At 40.9% G+C, this 21430-nt stretch overlaps 1 long non-coding RNA gene across 1 annotated transcript in view; it reads left to right on the top strand.

The window, feature by feature from the left end:
• Positions 1-2604: 2604 nt before the first annotated feature.
• The window catches only part of LOC141372622 (uncharacterized), a 21711-nt gene continuing 2885 nt past the window's right edge, over positions 2605-21430 (top strand). The window contains exons 1-2 of the long non-coding RNA XR_012377951.1: positions 2605-2791; positions 15740-16153. This is a non-coding gene — a long non-coding RNA (uncharacterized lncRNA). The remainder of the gene's footprint in view (positions 2792-15739; positions 16154-21430) is intronic.

Here is a 21430-nt window from a genome sequence, read left to right as displayed (position 1 = left end):
AAATATCCTATTGTGTGTCTTGGGAGACAGTAAGTGTCAGGCACTTAGCTGGCATGGACAGGGTGGTAAATGACATGGATAGAAAGCCAGTGCAGGGCTTTATGAAGTGTGGCCTGGGTTCTCTAGGTTTCAGGACCATTTGGGGAACCTATACACCTGTGGATTCCAGAGTCCAACTTACTGGATCCAAACTTATGGGGGTCAGACTAGAAAAGCTGCATGATTGATAAGCTCCCCAGGTTCTGGGGATCTATAATGCACAACATACTGATTATAGTTAACAGTATTGTATTATATACTTGAAAGCTGCTGAGACTAGATCTTAAATGTTTGCACCACCAAAAAAAAAAAAAAAGAGAAATGATTATTGTGTGATGTGTTGGAAGTATTATCTAATGCTATGGTGGTAATCATTTTGCAATATATAAATGGATCAAATCAACACACTGTACACTTTATTTTATTTTTTTAAGGATTTTATTTATTCATTTGAGAGAGAGCATGAGCAAGAGGAAAGGCAGAGGGAGAGAGAGAAGCAGACTCCCTGCTGAACAGGGAACCTCATGCTGGGCTTGATCCCAGGACCCTGAGATCATGACCTGAGCTGAAGGCAGACACTTAACTGACTGAGTCACCCAGGTGCCCCACATTGTACACTTTAAGCTTATACAATGTTATATGTCAATTATATCTCAAATGAAAAAAAAAATAGCTCCCCAGAGGATTCTGATTCTTGGTAAAGTTTGAGAACCATTCTAATATGGTGATTCCAGCCATAAATAGTGTATATACATAGTAAATAGTATGACACAGGTAGGATTTCTTATAGATAAACTTTACATGGCATGGAAAGTTTTTAACAAGCTCTTTCGGGATGCCTGGGTGGCTCAGTTGGTTAAGTGTCTGCCTTCAGCTCAGGTCATGATCCCAACGTCCTGGGATCGGGTCCTGCATCAGGCTCCTTGCTCAGCGGGGAGCCTGCTTCTCTCTGCCTGCAGCTCCCCCTGATTGTGTGCTCTCTCTGATAAATAAATAAATAAATAAATAAATAAATAAATAAATAAATAAAAATAAATAAAATCTTTAAAAAACAAACAAAACACAACAAGCTCTTTATAGTCACAAAACAAGAGCACCAGCCCTATACTGGTGTTTGGAGAACAGAACTGCACTCATTCTAAGCCCCCGGAATTTAGAATGCTCTTAATCCTGTCCCACAGAATTAGTGTGGGGCATCTTTGTAGGCGAGGGGATAATTCATGGGCTACTGCCATGCCAACAGATCTTATCTTAGCTGTTTGGTTTTAAACCCTGGAGCAGAAAAGGAAGGAATTACAATGTGACTTGTATCCAAGGACAGTGCATTCTTCAGGCCTTTTGGAGGTAAGCTTCTGATCAACATTTTGATACTGTGTTTAGCTTTATTAAATTATTATGCCAAGTGCATTTCTATTTGAAACCATTTATTTATTTATTTTTGAAAAAGGAATAATACTTGTATTGGCTGAAGTTAGTGAAGAGTTCAAACTTCCCGTAAATTGCCTCTGTGATTCCCCCACAGCCATCAGCTTCTTTGAAGTGGGATGGGGACTTGAATAAGCACTTTTGACCTTGGCCCACACATCGCTCTGCTGGAAGGGAAAGACTCTGCTTTACCTTTGACTGTTCCTTTCTCCTATAGAAACTGGTTTCTAAAGACTAAGAAGAGACTTTCTCAAAAAGGACATTTCAGACATGTGTGGTAAGTGGATAGCAATTTATATATAAATTTGAAGGTTATTCTCTTCTGAATTAAAAATATATCTTACCATCTCTTGGAGCCATTCAATGCAAAGGTCTCTGACTTGGAAGTTCCCTGCAAACCCCAAGGGGCTGTGATCACACTTTCATTAAAACCATCTTCTATGTACTTCAGTCATGGAGCAAACTAACACGGGCCATGAACTTTTGGTGTACGGGAGACATGAGCGTGGGGAATGTCTGTGCAGGTGTTGAGGGGGATGGAAGAGTGAAGCAGAGCCATATCACCTTTCTGATGCAGGCACACGCAATGTGTTGTGCGTTGTCTATTGAATTGAATGAACCCCCTCCAAACTTCCTACGTCGAATTGATGGAAAAGGAACATTAGAGAACCTGAGCTTTTCAACAGTTTTCAGTTGAAAACACGAACATCTTTCAAAGTCTTTCTGTGACTCCAGTAAAGCAAACCATCTTCCTCAAATTTTTGCCAAATGTCACCTCCATGCCAAGTGCTTGATGTTCGGCCCTGGGGTCAGGAAGTAGAACTTTGATATAACTTTCAACAATTTCCTCTACCCCTCCTACCATAAAAGCAAGGCCCCTGCAAGCACTTCTGTAAGTTACAAAGTGTATATGGTCCATAATAATCTGTAGCCTTTCCAGCCACGGGACCCTGAAATAGAAACTTAGACAGACTGAAAATAGAAGTGGCTCAGAGGAAATTGCTTCAGCCATGGGGGATAAGTTTCATTTCTGGTAGTTGTAAAAGGGAACCTTCTAACCTCATCTCCTTGGGTTTGATTTACCTACATTACTTCATTCAGTGGTTTTAAGGGTAGTGAACAGTGATTTCTATGGGAGTGTTCATTTTGGTTCTCGTTTCTCTATGTTTGAGACAGGTGGGTTGGGGGTGAGCAGAGCCTAAGAAGTTAACCCCGGAAAAGACCTGGAGAAAGAGAGTCCATGAGGGCAGATGAAGAGAATGGAAGTGAGAGCCTGATCCCCTCTTGGGCTAGAGTGAACTCATAATTTAAAGGACAGAACATCCAGGTCGGTAGTTTTGGGGAGAAACTCTACTGGTGATGTATACACGTGCCAAGGACAAATAAGAAGAGATTACAGGTTTTAAATAATTCTCCTGGTGTGCTCTCTCAGGGGACATCAGCATTGTCAGTAATGAATACAGCTGAACATCTATCAGGCTGAACTAAGCTGACTGGCGTATGAAGATGCTGATGATACTTAGCTGCTGGAACACTGATTCTCAGAGGTGGGCAGCAGGTTTGACACCAGAATCCCTGAGGGTTGGGACCAATCTTCCTCACCCACCCCAATTGTAGTGATCCAGTTTTCCGAATTGTTGTTTGTCTTATACCCTCTGGGGGGTGGGGGTGGGTTTAAGAAACAGTAGAATAAAGTATGTACCCAAATTCACAGTAACATATGATTGTTCACTGGGACTTTTTGTATGAAGACTACAGTGGTGGAAATAGGGGGGAGCAGCCCTCTTGGAAAGTTAATGTGGGAGTAGCAACATTTAACCAAAGAGACTTTTTCTCTTTCCTGAATCTACTGAGGGTAAAAAGAGGAAATAAAGATCATACAAAGGAAGCAAGACAGAAATCTCCTTGGCTACTGCGCTAGTACCCTGCATTGTTCCAAAGGCTTTTAAGGAATGGTGATGAGACTGAGAAGGTGGGCACAGCATTCCTTGAAAGCAGCAGGAAAGGATGTAGAGGTAAAGAATGCTGTCAAGAGTTCATGCCAGTCCTGAGGACTGGCTCCTCCATCCAGTGCCCTCTGCAGTCAGGAGCAGAAGTTGTCCTTGGCTTAAGCCTGTCTGCCTTGCTGCCATCCCTTACATGACCCTATCCCCCTGAGCCAAATATACTGGAAGGTTTCATGCTCACTGTCCTGGCAATGAATCAGTGGCTGAGGAGTATCAGAGACCTGAAAAGACAGACCTGGACTTGAATCTTGGTTCTGCCTCTTACTAGATTCATAGCCTTGGGTGTATTACTTACTTTCTTGGAGCCTTAGTTTTCTAATCTTTAAGGTGATGGTCATGGAGAATTAAATGAGCTGAAGGAGGTAAAGTATTTGACACTGCCTGGCACAGATATCAGCCTTTGTGAATATTCCAATGAAGCAGATTCCTCGTCTCCCTCCTTTGAGGCACTGTTCTACCAAGCACCCACCTGCATTATTGCATTCAACCCTAAGGAATGCAACCATTTGTTTTTATACATTATTTTTATACATTATCCTTAGCTAACTGTGAGTTCCTGCAGGATGAGGTCAAACCTTACAGTTTTGTATTCCTCACACTGTAACTAGAACATGTTCAATGAAAGTTCATGGGATCCCCTGGTTCCTCTGCTGACTGCATAAGTGAATGAATGGGGCCGTGGATGGGGATAGGGGGAAATGAAACTAGAGGTTTTTCTTAATAGAGGGAAATGTTCCAACATACCATCCTTTTCTTGTTTTGACGGGTTCAGCAAATATGACAGTAGATTTACCGGATTTTATTCTGAGCGCTGTTGATTAGTTTGCAAATAAAGGAAGTCTAGGCTGTATTTACTTTTAAAGAGCCAGGCAGGGAAGCCTCCTCAGACTTTCAATACTAGGCTGCCGAGTTAGGAGTGACTCAGAAGAAGAAACCTCAAGCTGCCAGGACACAGTGTGGTTTCCCATTATCTGTCACCTGCTGGAGAGGGCAGAGTCCTCCCCCTCTCACATTTCAGCCCCGCTTGCTGCTGCAGGGTCTGCAGTTTGTATGTGGGAGCTGTGGTGTCTGACCATCCTTCATTTTCACACAATCTTCAATTGGTGTCTACATCCTTTTTTCCCCCAGGACTTTTACCTCTTCTGTAAAGTTATCCCTCAAAGTGTCCCTGACCAGCAGTAAGATCACATGAAGCTGATGTCTCAGTCCTCTACTTACAGTTGGAAAAAATAAATTATTTCCCTGAAACCAGAAAAATATGGCTGCTAAGCAATGAGTGAAAAAGCTATTCTTGCCCTGAATATGCACCTCTGGTAAGCCACTTTGCGTAGGTAATTGCCTGTATTTCTTGCCCAGGGCACTTGGTGTTACCTGGACACAGTGGAATTTTAGATCACTTATACATATTACCTGTTAACTTCACTTAGTTCAGCTGCCATGGCATGAGCTACACAGTCAAGGCCATATATAAAACCGGACCATGATATTCCATATTATTGCATGGCCAGAGATATTGCACACCTTATCAAAGATGAAGAAAGAGAAGGATCCTGCCAATATCTTGGTTTAAAGAATAGCTCTCTCTTACCAAATTTAATAATCTTTTTCCTTTAAAAAATTTAAAAATATGATTTCAGTGTGTCCCTTTGGAGGAGGAAGAGCAAAGTCTAACCCAGGATGGCCATTGGTGTAGGTCCAGGCCTCATGTCAGGAAATGTATCAAATTTAGACTTTACCCTTAACTTCAGATGAGGTTTTACATTCTACAACAGAGACCCAAGACAGGAGTGAAAGACTTTTTTTTTTTCATTCAACTACACAGTTGACTCATTATAATACTAAATGGCCTGAATTAATTTTATGTTACTTTGTAATAGCACAATTGTTCTAAGTTTATATATTTTACACGTGTTAATTTATTAAATGTAAATACTTAAAATATACTCTATTTTTATGACCTTGTTTTGACAGGTCCTTGTTAAATAGATTGGGGCTCAAACTCTGGAAAGTGCCGGGTATAAATGGGATCTAAGGCCTCAGAAAAACCAACAGGTGTAGATTTCATCTCTCATGATAAAACTTGCTGCGTGCCCTATGGAGGTGGAAAGGTTCTCAGTCAACTGTAGGTTTATTAGAGCTTCTCAAATGTTTCGTGACATTCAAAGTATACATGGCCAGTTATTTTACCCCAAAAGTGTAGTTCTAAAAAAATATTCTTCAAGTGAGTGTGGTTACCTAATAATTAGTAATCATTAGTCATGGACGAGGTTTAAAATGCCATAGATTTGGTATGTAAATGAATGGAGTATGTATGTATGTATGTAATGAATGGAGAGGAGATGGAGTGTCAAAGGCTCTGCTCACCAGACTGCGTAATTACCATTTTTGAGTGTGTTATGGGAAAAGCTCATATGATGTGGCTGAGGCAGTTTAGGAACCAGTACTGTAGCTTCCTGGACAGTAAACGGCAGCCAGTGGCATCAGCACCAAATTACTCTGCAGACCTTGAGATTTATCACAAGTTAAGTAAACATGTTTTGAAACTTAATTTGTCCTTAAATTAAATGTTCCTGATCTGCATTATCTGAGTCCCCCTGCCCCTGAGCATCCACACTTGGAGAGAAATTTTATCCCATTATTTTATTTATTTAATTTATTTTTTATTGTTGAAGTATAGTTTGATGTACAATGCTATATTAGTTTCAGGTGTACAACATAGTAATTTGACAATTCCCTGTATTACTCAGTGCTCACCATGATAATTATAGTTTCCATCTGTCACTATACAATGTTATTATAATATGATTGACTAGATTCCCTGTACTGTACTTTTCATCTCCATGATTTATTTATTTTATAGCTGAAAGTTTGTACCTTTTAGTCCCCTTCACCAATTTTTCCCAACCCCCCCACCCCTCTCCCCTCAGGCAGCCACCAGTTTATTCTCTGTATTTAAGACCTTGTTTTGGGGGCATCTGGGTGTCTCAGTTGGTTAAGCATCCGACCCTTGATTTTGGCTCAGGTCAGGATCTCAGGGTCATGAGATTGAGCCCCGTGTCAGGCTCAGAGCTGGGTGTGGACCCTCCTCAAGATTCTCTCTCTCCCTCTCCCTCTGCCTCCCTCCCCACCCGTACACTCTCTTTCTCTCTCTCTCTCTCTCTCTAAAAAAAAGAAGAGTCTGGTTTCTTTGTTCATTTGTTTTGTTTTTTTAGGATGCTACATATAAGCAAGAGAGATTTTAAATAACCAAAATACTAAGATTGAGACTTTTATTAAATAAAGAAACCACCAGCTTTGGTAAAGTCTCTGCTTTCAGTGGCCTGCCAGGGGTTCTGAGATACAACGATGCTGCAAGATGGTGGCCTAATAGGTGTGATTCAGAGCACTCCTTTAGAAAAGCTTGCAAGAAGTCTTGGGCATACTGCAACATAGTGTGCTCAGCCAGCTAGCTGTGTGTCTTCATTTTGAAGTCTTTGGAGAAGGGAGAATCTTTAGAGCATATAATAGGTTCTGGAAAGGTAGAAGTTATAGCTGTCATTAAAGCAGCTTTAGGATTGAGGATAATTGAGTTTTAAATGCTCAGATTACAATGTCTACTGTATCTCCTTACTTTTGCCATTAAGCAAAACCTAGAGTAAAGCAAGCAGATCAGAGTATCCTACTTGTCTTCTACCACTTGCCTAAGGGGTAAAAGTCCATCTCTTTTCAGGTAATTATCTTCTTGCCACAGCTTTCTCAGATAGTCAATGAGCTGGATATTCTGGGCTGATAACAATGCTCCTTCTCTCTCAGCTGATTCCTTGGCATTCCAGTGCCCCAGAAAGTCCAATTACACCATGGCTTCTCTTCAGTGAATTTTTCCACACTGTAAAAAAGGTATCTTCTAAAGATAATTCAGGTTTTTAGAAGATTTTGGAAAGATCTGACTTTTTTTTTCTGTCAAATTCTGAGACTATTTTGATTTCAGGTAGCAACTAAAGAAAGAATATTTTCTCCATTCTCTACATATTGGAACAATGTCAGCATAAAATGACAAAAGGCCTGGAATGGCCTTCTTTCTTGTTCTGAACCCACATTGGTTTCATCCACTGTCTAATGAAGCTAGAGCATGTTGGTGGAATGGCAAGTAGACCGAGGTGATCTGAACAGAATTGGGTGGTGAGAAGAGCTGGATAGGTAAGTATTAACCAGTGGTTGGGATACAAATCCTGGGTATCCCTCTATTTTGGTCGCACTACAGTTTTTGAGGAATAATATTTAAAGGCTATTGTAGGCCTTGGAACAATGACATTTGTCTGTGTGTTGGCCCTAAGCTCAAATGTAGTGTCCTAAATCAGTGACATGGGATGACCTCCATCATGAAGCCCTCTTGCCCCTCCATTTTAGGACCTCAACTAGAATAATTTCAGTGGCATCCTTGGCCCATTTTCCCGGGGTCCTACCTTGGCTGCCACTTACTTAATTTTAAAGGAGGAAAGTGGGAATGAAGGGAGAGGGTGTACCATGTAGTTCTTCGAGTGGGCTCATTGAAATCTAAGACAACAGCAACAAAAGACAACACTAACGAACAAGACAGAGCAGATAAACAATAACAGCAAACACCAAATAAACTCACGTAGTCTTTAAAGAGTACATTTCAGATAGATGGTTATCCTCAATGCCTTCATTACTTCCACCAGTACTTTCCCATATGGCCAAAAAGGGCCTTGATGGGGAAGAGCATCTAATGCTTTCTCTGCCAGTCAGTGCAATATCATAATTTATATGCTGTTTAATCTGGTGAAGTAACAACAAAGTCTTATAGATTTTTATATCCTTACTGCAAGTGCATCTGGGACCCAGGGAAAGGACAACTCAGTACCTCACAAGAAGTGATGTACAAAAAGGTCCTAATTGAAATGCAAAAGGAAGTGACAGGGAAGGAGTTTTTTTCTGAAAAAGTTGAGGGGTGAATGCAGGAAAATTATTTCCCCATCCTTTACTCTCCTATCTTTTCTTCACTATCTGAAGCTATGGCTTCAGCAGCAGTCACACTTGAATAATATTTGTCAAACCATAAGGCTGGCAGGAACAAGGGAGCAAGGAGAAAAATGTGTCAGCAGATAAAGCATGGAAAAGTATCTCTGAGGGATTTTGCTTTTGCATTGAGTTCTTTTCAGTTCCCAAAGGGCTTGAGGTTTGGGCCTAAACCTAGCCAGGTGGCCCAGGTGGACAACGAGTGAACCACAAGAGAAACTTTTGTTCTTCTAGCTCAAGGCTTCGGGTAGCTTTTCTAACAGGCTCCTCAATCTGTCTATAGTCTTTCATGGTCTTCTGACCTGAGGAAGGGGTGAAGGGGGAGCCTGTCACAGTCAGATTACTCTGTTTAACTGAAAGAAAGTGTTTTAAGCCTTTGTTCCTTACATAAAAAACTCCAACCCTGACAACACCCTGAGCAACAGTATCCTCAGCCATGACTTAGATATGAATACTTTCTTCTTGAGTTTGGAGGGAATGGGGACAAAGCCTTGAGATTTTCTGATGGTTGGCTGGTATCCCAAAAGTCCACATGCCTTCTGTTTATTTAAATCTCTGTGGATTCTGACAACCATGAATCCTCACCTGCTGTACATTAATAGCCTACTAACTGTAACCTCTCTCTTCTCTGGCTCTTGTACTAATTCTCTACAAAATGCAGCAGAACCATTTTTTTAAAAAATTGATGTGATGATGTCATCTCTCTTGCTTATAACTTTCAGTGCCTTACTATTGCTTTTAGGATAAAAAACAGAGGTCTTACCATGACTTAGAAGATCCTGTCTAATCTCTTGAGCCTCACCTTGTATTCTCTTTGTCCTTCCTGCACACTGGTTGTTGTTTTTCTGACTGGAATGCTTCCTCTCTCCCTTTCTTTCTCCCCACCCTGCTCATTTGCTATAAGGGGAGAAGCAAAGGATAAGTACAAGTTAACTGGACAAACATAACCTGCCCATGAACATCTTCCCTGATCCCATCACCCATCTCATCTAGGTCACCTTCCTTTGTCAGTGTGTGGTCTCTTTCTTTTGAAGTTCTGCCCACTTGAAAATTATACATTCATGTAATACTCCACCAGACTATAAACTCTATGAGGACAGGGTCTTATTTGTCCCAGGGCCCATGTTGTACATTGATTTGTTATGATTTCAAATCCACTTGTTGGTGACTTAAGTGAAGTTGTTTTGATCTAAAGGTGAATGTGTTTACATTGAAGATGCTGTGTCAGGGTGGTGTTGTCATCTGTTGTTGATAAGCACTCAGTAGCTCAACTGTTGTCAGGTGCCTCTGGGGACTTATCAGTAAGAACATGTGGAAGAGTGGCCATGATGTAATAGTCATTTAAACTTTAAATACCAAAAATTTGTGGGGACTTACCAAGAGTGTCTGGTCTGGGCAAGGCTACCCTTTGCTGATCTAAGTAGCTCTCTAGAGCCCTTGAGGCAGTAGCTCCTGCTGTGGCAAAGAGACTCTGCCATCAGTGGTGGAAACCATGCAGCAGCGTGGTGAAGGAGATCATCTTGGCTGCCAGCACCAGAGCCTTCATTCCCTTAGCCAGGTGCTCTAGCAATAAGGGACTTTTGCTTTGTGCTGGCTGCGGGACATAATCTCTTGGTTGGCTAAGCTGACTCTTCCAAGAACCTTGTAGAAAGGTACACCTCACCTAAATTAGGACTTTGTTTCTTTCATCTCCCCCTTATTTGGAACAATAGTGTAATCAATCTATCATTGGTTTGGAGTATGTTATTTCTTTATTGGCTTCTTAAGAAACATTATCCTGTATGCTCTTTGCTTCTGAAATATCATTATTATAAATTATAATTCCTGCAGTGAACCTGTGTTAAATAAAACATTAGCAAAGACATTCTGAGTATCTAAGCATAATTTGCTCTGGACATAACAGCCTGGCTTAGTTAATTATATGTTGAATGAGTGGGGCAGCCCAATGTATACAGGGAGAGGAGTAGTCCTTGAGGAAGATCCATGAAATGTCAGAAGAGCTCTGTCTGGGGAAAACAAAAGAAAACCCATTTTCTTGTAGTTTTAAAATTGCTATGTTAGGGGAGTAGATGATTTTTTTCCTTTTCTATTTTTCTATATTTTCTGGGCAGAAAGATGGCAAAGCATTGAAGAAAGTGAGAATTAATAAAAGGGCATTTGATTTGATGATTTACTGCTCTTTTCTAATGACCTTTAATAAAAGAGTTTCGGTCGAGTAATGAAAATCAAAATTGTTAGCAAAGGAGTAGGAGGTAAAGAAATGGCAGCGAATGTAAGTTACACCTGACAAGTTTGTAGGTAAAAATAAAGGGGAAAGATAAAACAGCTGACTTGAGAAAGTAGCAGGATCAACAGAAGATTGTTTAGCTAATAGATTTTTTATGCTAGTAGATACCAGGAAAAGTCTGTAGGCTGAAGGGGAAGAAGGTGGTAGAAAGAGATTATAGAGATTTGTGAGGTTTTTATCCTGAGAGAAAAGGTACATGACACCTAATACATACTCAACAAATAATATAATAAACAAGTCAGCAGGATGAAGTGAGAATTCAGGTCTCATCTCAGGGGTCCTACATAACTGCGAGCCAGGCACTTGTCCCCATGCGGGAATATGGAGCCACTCATACTGGAGATTCAAGAAACTGGATTTTTATGTGAGATCCCTTTATTTTTAAATTTTGGTGACTGACTTAAGCAGAAGTAAGTAAAAACACCAATATTCAATCAAGTGGCAGCCACTTGAAAACCTGTATTTTAGTACCTATTTCTCTAGACCATAGTTGCTGGTATGGCATTTAACAGTTTTACTGAGATAAAATTCACAAATATAGTTCACCCATTTAAAGTGCATGATTCACTAATGACCTTTAATAGAAGAGTTTCAGTAGTGTAATGAAAACGTTAGTAAATTTTAGTAAAGTTTTAGTTTTTAGTAAATTCAAAGACATGTGCAACCATTACCACAGATAATTCTAACACATTTTCATCATCAAAAAGAGATCTGGACCCTTTAGTTATCAATTCTCTGTCTGCCCACTCCCTCACCCCTAGGCAATCACTGATCTACTTTCTGTCTCTATAGACATTTCTGTCTCTATAGGATATTTCATTTAAGTGGAATTGTATATTATGTGGTCTTTTGGGACTGGCTTCTTTCACTAGGAGGTGGTGTTTTTTAAGAGAAGAAGTGGGAATATGAAGAATTTGGAGGGCCTTTAATCTCAGTGAAAGGAAAAGCTAGGTTGTCCTAACACCAAGGTGAGTAGGGAAGAGAAGAGTATGTCAGGGTTTGAAAACTAACCCTTGGAAATGAAGAAAAGGCAGTCAGAAAAGTCCTGAAGGTATTCTGCTGCTACATGTATGGACACCTCAAAGATCAGTCTCTGTGAAAGCTTTGATTTTGATGGTCTGCACCAGGATTGAGAGGTCACTGGTGTGCATAAGCTTGGCTGTATCAGTAGTTTTCACAGCCAAGGTCTGACCAGATTGTGTCTCTGTCTGCCTGTTTCTAAAAGATACATCACCCTGGGTTGCATGCTGTTCTTCAGGGTGTGATCCTTGAGTAAGTCCTTGGTTCTAGTTACTAGCATTGCTCAGAATAAGCAAGGGGGGGGGGGAAAGGGGGAGAGAGAGAGAGAGAGAGAGAGAGAGAATATAATCGAAGGATCCTGGGCGCCTAGCCCCAAGACTTTTAGGGTTATCTGCTTATAATAATAAAGACAATTATCCAAAGAAGACAATAATCCTCTGCAAAGAAGCAGCGTTTTCAGGCAGCTGAGCATACCATTCCTGAGGGAGCTAGCAGGTCTAATTTCAAGGGCTTAGCACTCATGGGGAAAAAAAAATTCTTCATCAACAGCCTACCAGGGGACATGACTGGAATTTTCAGTAAAACCACAAGAACAGAGAAGCCTGTTTAAAATAGGGGTATGAGTTGGACACAGAGCTAATAAAGATTGTAAGACTCCTGGGGCCTTCCAACAGCACAGCACACCATGACTTTCCAGTGAGAGTATAATTAGGTCTGATGATGGTCATTTCACCAGTGTTGGGTCTGTGCTTGGCCCCAGGGATGACGTTGGATGGGCAGAGGACCCACATCTTTGATGGGGTAACACCAGCAGTACCAGCCTCATCATAGAAGCGGCCCTGCTCTAGCTTTCCAAAGTTACACCTAGACAGAGACTCATGAAGAGCCTTCTGAACAAAAAGTATTTTGTGTGGGCAAAACTGTATCAGTTAGGATTCGATGGGTATCCACAAGCCCAAATAAGTGCCGATGTGCATCTCCTGCTAGGTGTGGGTTTGGCGGAAGGTGGTCCCATGCAGTGCCGTAGCTCTTGCTCAGGGTCTAGCCACCCAGCGTGCTCACCTCCCTGCCCCACTGTCTCCAGAGTGTGGCCCCTGCAGTGCTGCCGCCCTGGCCTCACATTCATGGTGGAGGCAACAGATGGAAGAAAAGATTCAAATAGGATGGCTGGGAGAAAAAAAAAAAAGAAAAAAGAAATTCCTGTTTATTACTACTGTGTCCCTTGCCAGTGCTGGTCATTTAAATCCCCCAAGTCTATAAATCCTGACACTCTTCTACCTCTGGCCAACATTGCCAGTAGGTTATTTTGTTTCTGCTTCAATCTCTTCAGTGATGGGGGCCTACTTTGAGGCAGCCCATCCTAACTGTATGCTGCTTTAGCTGTTACATAGCTCCTGATATCGAGGAGAAAATAGCTTCCCTCCATCTTGTGAGAAGCTCTGAATGGATTATAAACCAGGCCAAGAAATATTTGTGGGAAGAGTGGTTACTATTCTTAATATCAAAATTTGGGACATATCCTGGAATCCTGAAATTTTCTTTAATATGATAATTTACAACCTAACTCAAGAGGTACAACTTGTCAAACATCTAAAACCATTCTTAGAGTTGTGTTTTTGAGTTCACAGATGACTGGTTGATAAATTTTACTCGTTGCTATTTAAGAGGCTGCTTTGGGATAAAAGGAGACAAGGAAACACTCTCTAAAATTAGGAGAGGGAAGGACAGGATGTTCTGAAATATTTTGGTAGTTTATGTGCTTGTAGGAAAAACAGAAGTTATAAATTGAAAAAAACCCTTCACAGATCTCGATTTTCACATTTTACATTCTAAAAACTTATTTTTAGAATTTAAAACAAGGTATATGGTAAATTTCACAGTACTTATATTTTATCACAATAATAATTTTCTTAAAAAGGGGGAAAGAAAGGTATGGTCCAGGGAATAAAAACATAGCAAGGGGCGCCTGGGTGGCTCAGTCGTTAAGCGTCTGCTTTGGCTCAAGTCATGATCCCACGGTCCTGGGATCGAGCCCCGCATCGGGCTCTCTGCTCAGCGGGAAGCCTGCTTCTCCCTCTCCCACTCCCCCTGCTTGTGTTCCCTCTCTCGCCGTGTCTCTCTCTGTGAAATAAATAAACAAAATCTTAAAAAAAACCCAAAACCCATAGCAATAGTTTTAGAACTGACATGTCTTAAATTACACTTGGTCTCTTTTCTAATCCCTATTATTTGAAGGAACAGTGCCAAATAGGGAGTCAAAGTTTTGTGCAATGGTTTGCTTTTGTAACAAGTATATCTTTTTTATTGAAGTATAATTACTATACAATGTTACATTGGTTTCAGGTGTACAACACAATAATTCAACAATTCTATACATTACTCAGTGCTCACTATAAGTGTAGTCACCATCTGTCACCAAATTACACTATTATTGACTATATTCATAGTCATATTCATGTATTTTTCATCTCTGTGACTTGTTTATTTAATAATTGGAAGTTTATACCTCTGAATCCCTTTCACCTATTTTGCCCATCCCCCCGCCTTGAGGCAACCACCAGTTTGTTCTCTGATAGGTGTACTTTTTTTTTTAAAGATGTTATTTATTCATTTGAGAGAGAGAGCGAAGAGAGCACAAGCAAGGGGAGAGGGAGGGAGAGAGGGAGAAGCAGACCCCCTGCTGTGTGGGGAACCTGACTCAGGGCTCGATCCCAGGACCCTGAGATCATGACCTGAGCCAAAGGCAGACAACCACCTGAGCCACCCAGGTGCCCCTGATAGGTGTACTTTTTAAGCCCCTGAATGGACTGGTAAACAAGAGGTAGGGACATCATTTCTAGCTCTGGATGTTTTAGAAAATTTTAAATAAATTTAAATTATTAAATATATAGTAAATACTTGGATTATCCCAGAGGACTATACACATAGGACTCTCCACAAACACTGCTTGCTGATACATTCTTATTAGAATTATATCAGTAAGGAAGGTGTGCTGTCATCCTCAAATAAGAGCTGAATCATACAGAAGTCCATCTGGATCATAAACAAAAGTCTATGGAATTTGACACATAGGCCCAGATGTTGAAGATTGTATGGGATATAAGAGTCCTCCAGGAAAATATTTAAAAATCAAGTTCCTACCTTCAAAGAAGGCTTTTCAAGGTACATGGGATTTGTTCCTGTTTCTATGAAGCAGTTATTTCACCTTTTCTTGGGAAACTAATTACATATCCACTCAGTGGACTGCATTTCTTTTTTTGTTTTAGAAGGTGGGGTGGGGGGAAAGAGAGAGAGAGAAAGAGAGAGACAGATGTATCTCCATATAGGGCCATCTCAGAAGCACTTACAAATGATATTCCTTTCATTGGACACCTGGAATTAACTGTTCCTTTCTCTGCTTTCCTACAGGAGCTAACAATTACTTGACTATTACACACATATATATTTAAGGACCTGGTGCAAACAATTAAACTTAAAAAAAAATATTTTATTTATTTATTTATTTGAGAGAGAGGGAGAGATGGCTTGAGTGAGGTGGGGGAAGGGCAGAGGGAGAAGCAGACTCCTCAGCGAGCAGAGAGCCTGACTTGAGCTTGATCCCAGGACCCTGAGATCATGACCTGAGCCAAAGGCAGATGCTTAACTGACTAAGGCACCCAGGTGCCCCTAAGAAAAACTTTAAGTCAGGAACAAACTCACAGTGAGCCTTTGGCACAGAGAAGATTCAAATATGTTCTGTCTAGGGTTCCACAAACACCTAATACCAGTATCATCTTTTCTCTGCTGACCCAGGTCAAACATGAGTTGTGTTTGGGGAAGGGGAGGGGAGGGACATGTGATCAACCTACAGCTAATTCATTTTTCTCCCAGTTGTTTTGAAGTGACAGTCAGAGCAATGGTTTTCAAACTTTTATTTTTAGCTGCACAAACTCGTTTTCTTTTGCAGATTCTTACTCATCATTCCTGTATTTAGACTAAACCGGGTGAAAGTACAGCTGACCAAGTTTTAATCAGCAAGAGCCTGAGCCCCTCCCACTGAGACCTCTCTCTCCCCAGAAGACATTTGAGTCTGTCAGCTAACCCTCAAATTCAGTGGAACAGTTTGAAGACCACTGACAACCTGACTCGGCCTGGTGAAAATCCATGGAAAATGTGCTTGTAAAGCAAAATGGACCCAGGAAAACCCCACTTGGGCTCCGCAAGGTCTGCGTTTATTTTCTGCTGCCCCCACCCCATCCCTCACCCCTGGGGGAATGGGGAACTTCGCTGCACTAAGGATTGCACCACTGGGGACTTGGCCTTTCCCCTTTCACTTCTCCACTGGGGGCCCTTCTGCACAATATCTGCTTCATCCACCTCTGTGAGTACAAAGCCATTTCACTGGGGAGGGGGGCTCTCTGTTGTAATTAAGAGTTTGAACTCTAGAGTCTGCCTGCCAGGGCTCAAAGCGAGGCTCCAGGACTTGCTAGATGCAAGAGCCTAGGCAGTCACTTACTCCCATTTTGTCCCAAATTTCCTCACTGGTGATATAGGGACAGTAATAGCACCTGCCTTACAGAGTTGCTGTAAGGATTAAACAAGATAATGACTGTAAGTTCTTTAGAACAGTGACAGATACAGTAAATGTTTGGCAAATACAAGATGTCATTAGGAACACAGTCTGTTTGCTTGCCTGACGCAGAACAGTAGCTCAAATAGCTTGCTCCTTTTGCACTTAATTTTCTGGGTCATCTAAATTTTCCTTGCTGGCTCCAAATCAAACATGTGTCCTCTGCAATCACACCTATGATGTGTAAGTTTGAGAAGTACCATGTCATTTCCAGGTGTCACTGCTTTCCTTCTGTTCTCTGAGTAGCAAAACCATAATGACTACTCCCAGAAGTTTCTAGAAACTCCAACTTTGTCGGTTTTAGTTTTCCCAAAGATACTTTGTCTTTCAACTCCTATAGTTCTTTTAGTTTGACTTTTCCTTCTTGTATCTTGAAAAATCTATATTTCAAACAATTTTTAATTAGTACAAACAGGACTGGCTACATAATTTTCAGGACCCATTGCAAAATGAAAATGTAGTTGCCTTGTTCACAATTATTAAGAATTTCAAGGCAGTAACAGCAAAGCATTAAACCAAGTGCAGGGCCATGAAACTGGCCCTGAGTACAAACATATTTAAAGCCTTTGCTTTATTTATGCCACAATCAGGATGGGATATTCAATTTACACAGTGAGATTTTTGTCACCAGCTAGACCCCAAGACCTAACTTTTACTGTCTACCTGCTTGTACTCACTAGCCTTTGTCTTATATTTTTCCTTAATCTCTTCTTTCTGGCTTACCTCTTAACTCTGGCGAATGAAACCTGAAACCACCCCTCAGGGGATGGCAACTGCCCAGACAAGACCACCCAGACCCTTTGAGCTAAGCCCTCACCTCCTCTCAAAGGCCTGCGCATTGTGCAGATGAACTGTGGAGTGACCCCACCCCTCATGACTGGCAGTTGCCTTTACCTCATCATAATACTAAAATTTCCACCCAAGAAGGAGACTCAGCTTCATTTATACGACATGTAATGTATGTATAGGCATGTTTCCTTAAGGCGCATGATCAATCTTATGTCACAAGGCTTCCCTATCTAAAATATTCATCCTATAGATCTTGGATACCAGCTCTTTATCTGTTATGTCATTTGCAAATATCTTCTCCCATTCCATAGGTTGCCTTTTAGTTTTGTTGACTCTTTCCTTTGCTGTGCAGAAGCTTTTTATCTTGATGAAGTCCCAATAGTTCATTTTTGCCTTTGTTTTTCTTGCCTTTAGAGATGTGTCTTGCAGGAAGTTGCTGCGGCCTAAGTTGAAGTGGTTGCTGCCTATGTTCTCCTCTAGGATTTTGATGGATTCCTATCTCACATTTATGTCTTTCATCCATTTTGAGTTTATATTTGTGTAAGGTGTAAGGATATGGTCCAGTTTCATTCTTTTGCATGTGGCTGTCCAATTTTCCCAGCACCATTTATTGAAGAGACTGTCTTTTTTCCATTGGATATTCTTCCCTGATTTACCAAAGATTAGTTGACCATAGAGTTGAGGGTCGATTTCTGGGCTCTCTATTCTGTTCCATTGATCTATGTGTCTGTTTTTGTGCCAGTACCATACTGTCTTGATGATCACAGCTTTGTAATAGAGCTTGAAGTCCGGAATTGTGATGCCACCGGGTTTGGTTTTCTTTTTCAACATTCCTCTGGCTATTTGGGGTCTTTCCTGGTTCCATGCAAATTTTAGGATTATTTGTTCTGGCTCTTTGAAAAATGTCGATGGTATTTTGATAGGGATTGCATTGAATGTGTAGATTGCTCTGGGAAGCATAGGCATTTTAAGAAATAGTGCAGAGGATCAGAGGGGAAGGGAGGGAAAACTGAATGGGAAGAAATCAGAAAGGGAGCCAAACCAGAAGAGACTCTTGACTCTGGGGGCAGAAAACGGAGTGTTGTGGAAAGGGAGGTGGGTGGGGGGATGGGGTAACTTGGTGATGGGCATTAAGGATGTGATGTGATGAGCACTAGGTGTTATACACAACTACTGAATCATTGAACACTATACCAAAAACTAAACCATATGTTGGCTAATTGAATTTAAATTAAAAAAATAAAATATCCATCCTAATCCTAAACAAAAGTCACCCATTCACCCTCTCTCAGGAGTCATGGCTTTGTAAACCATCCCTGTGATCTTATTTGCTGCAAATGAAGTTTTCTTTGTGTGACAACTTGGTGTAGTTTCTGTGACTCACCAAGGAGTGAACTCACATTGGTTCAGTTACAATTTCTCATACTTTTATGTATGAAGGCTTTAGGGACAGAAAGTATGTATGTTCCAAAGACATTTGCTTAACCTTCCCACAGATAATAGTTGTAAACAAAAGACAAGGGATTCTGTCTAAAGATCCATGTAACAGATTCCTTTAGAGGGAAATCACATTTCTGTCCACTGGGGAAGGAGTTGACTCAATTTTTTTTCTTGCATTCCCCAATGACATTTTTATTTTAATAAAGATCACAGAGTCTCATCTTTCAGCTGTCATCAGTTTTATAAAAAAATTCACTATTGCTCATGGTGTTATATTCACTATATAAAAGGAGGTTATTCACTTTTCAGTGCTTCTTTTGTTGTGTGAGGAATCTTTCTGAAGAACCGAGCTGACTTTTCTATCTTAATGCTGATACGCTCCAGAAGTGGAGCCTGAAATAAGGATTTAATGATTAGTAGTTTGTTGGGAAGTGCAGGGAAGTAGGAAAGGTGGCCCCAAATGATGAATTATTAAGCCAGCTATCACAATGGTCAATTGGAAATTAATCCTGCAAAGAAACTCTGAGATACTAAAACACACACCATAGAATTAGCTCACCTGGGGGCTCAAGGAGGTGGGGACCATAGACACCAATGCCCGTCAATCACTGGGATTGAGAACTGCTGAGAGGGGGCAGGGCTAAATCCAGCCAGTGCACTCTGGGATGGTATGGTCTCAGGGATGGGAAGATGCGGATGTTGTCTGCTATATCTGCAATAGAACATTGGAAAGAGAGTCTTCAAAGCAAACAGCTCTGGGTTCTGAGATCAGCGCAACTTATTAGAATGATTTGGGGTAAGTTAACATAGAAATAGCACCATTTACTTACCTTCAGTGTTCTTGGGATTATTAGAATTGTATGAAGCAACAGACATAGCCATTTACATAAATAGTGCCATTAAATTGTTTTTTTAAACCAGTATTTCTCAAAACTAAATATTCATAGCAATCACTTGAAAATCTTGTTAGAGGGCAGATTCTGAGTTTACATACCTGGATGGGGAATGAGGTTCCCCATTTCTATTAAGCTCCCAGGTGATACTGATGCTGCTGGTCCATGGACCATTCTTTACACAGTGAGATTTTAAACCATTCCAAAATTTCTCTTTAACCACTATATACAGTAAGTCATAAAACATTTTCCCTGTATCTGCTGAGTTTAATCATAGTAAAAAAAAAATTTGAACACATCCACAAGAGCCTTATATGGAAAATAACCAGCTGTGTTAATCACTGTTAATAAACTTAACTGCCTGGGGTTCCCAGAGCAGAGTTACACAAGAGACAAAGTGCAGAGTGAAAAATATATAGAATAGATAAGGATTTCTGCATTATGGGAAACCTAAGAAAACACAAAAGTTGCATCATTATTAGAGAATGAGGAAAAAGAAGACACCCTGAAACATATTTCTAAGCAATTCATGACACATGGCACTAATATAAAATTAATGTGATGTGCTTTGAGATGTCTCCTATGTGCAATACATTATGAAGGGTAGAAATGTAAAAGCATGTTTGTCCTGTTTACAGTTTGTCAAGGGGAACAGATAGGTACATAAATGAAGATACTAAACAGTAAAAATGTGAATAATTCTCCTTAGTGGAAGAGCTTTGTTAGGCACAGGGAGGTTATTTTGGTCTGGAATACCTGAGGAAAATACTATTGGAAGGGGGGATCTCAGCTGAGATTTCAGAAGACAGGTAAGTCTTCCTTTGACTATTGTGGGAATGTATAGGGAAATAGTCATAACTTTAGAGAAATGATTTTATAAAATGTGCCTCAAAAAGGGCACTGTTGGGATGCTTGGGTGGCTCAGTCATTAAGCATCTGCCTTCGGCTCAGGTCATGATCCCAGGGTCCTGGGATCCAGCCCCACATCAGGCTCCCTGCTCAGCGGGGAGCCTGCTTCTCCCTCTGCCTACTCTGTCTGCCGCTCTGCCTGATTGTGCTCTCTTTTTCTTTCTCTCTTTCTCGCTGACAAATAAATAAAAATCTTAAAAAGGGGGGGCACTGTTTAGGAGTATGTAATGTCAGTAACAGGGCTTGGCTAAGAACAGTGGCACACAATGCACTTTTTGACCCTCAGCTGAGGGAGATGGAGGTAAAAAAGCAGGTGGCCAATAGTATTATAATCATTAAAATTATGAAACGGAGAGTCAGATCTGGGTTCACAAACAGATTTCAACAAGAGCTAGCTATGGGACTCAGAAACATCATTCACCTTAAATCTCTAGTTTCTTATGCATAAACTGTTGATTTCAAGATTTCTAAAAAGGATTGAAGTGATGATTAGAAAATTCATGAAGGGAGGGGTACCTGGGTGGCTCAGTTGAGTACCCAACTCTTGATTTCAGCTCAGATCATGGTCTCACCACGGAGGCCCGTGTTGAGCTCCGTGCTCAGTGGGGGGTCTGCTTAAGATTCTCACCCTCCCTCTGCCCCTCCCCACCTTCCCCCACCCCCGTTCTCTCACTTGCTCTCTCTCTGTCTAAAATAAATGAGTAAATCTTTTTAAAAAATAAAATTCCTGAAAGGAAATCCATTGTATATTTCTTAGTACAGGGCCTGGTACATAGTAAGTATTTGATAGATAGTAAGCACTAACATATTCAAAACAGAATGAGAAAGGCCCGCAAAGAGAGAGAGAGAATGAAAGAAACAACTTACTGTGGTCACAGCAATGCTTCTGACTAGGAAATTCTAGGAGGTGAAGCGGAGCACAAAGATGAGCTCCAAGATATCCAGAAGAGTGTGTGTGTGTGTGTGTGTGTGTGTGTGTGTGTGTGTGTGTGTGTGT

This window comes from Callorhinus ursinus, unplaced genomic scaffold (assembly GCF_003265705.2).
Source record: "Callorhinus ursinus isolate GAN/ISIS: 27379988/994484 unplaced genomic scaffold, GSC_fseal_2.0 scaffold4, whole genome shotgun sequence".
Lineage (NCBI taxonomy): Eukaryota > Metazoa > Chordata > Mammalia > Carnivora > Otariidae > Callorhinus > Callorhinus ursinus.
This window is presented reverse-complemented; position numbering and strand designations above follow the sequence as displayed.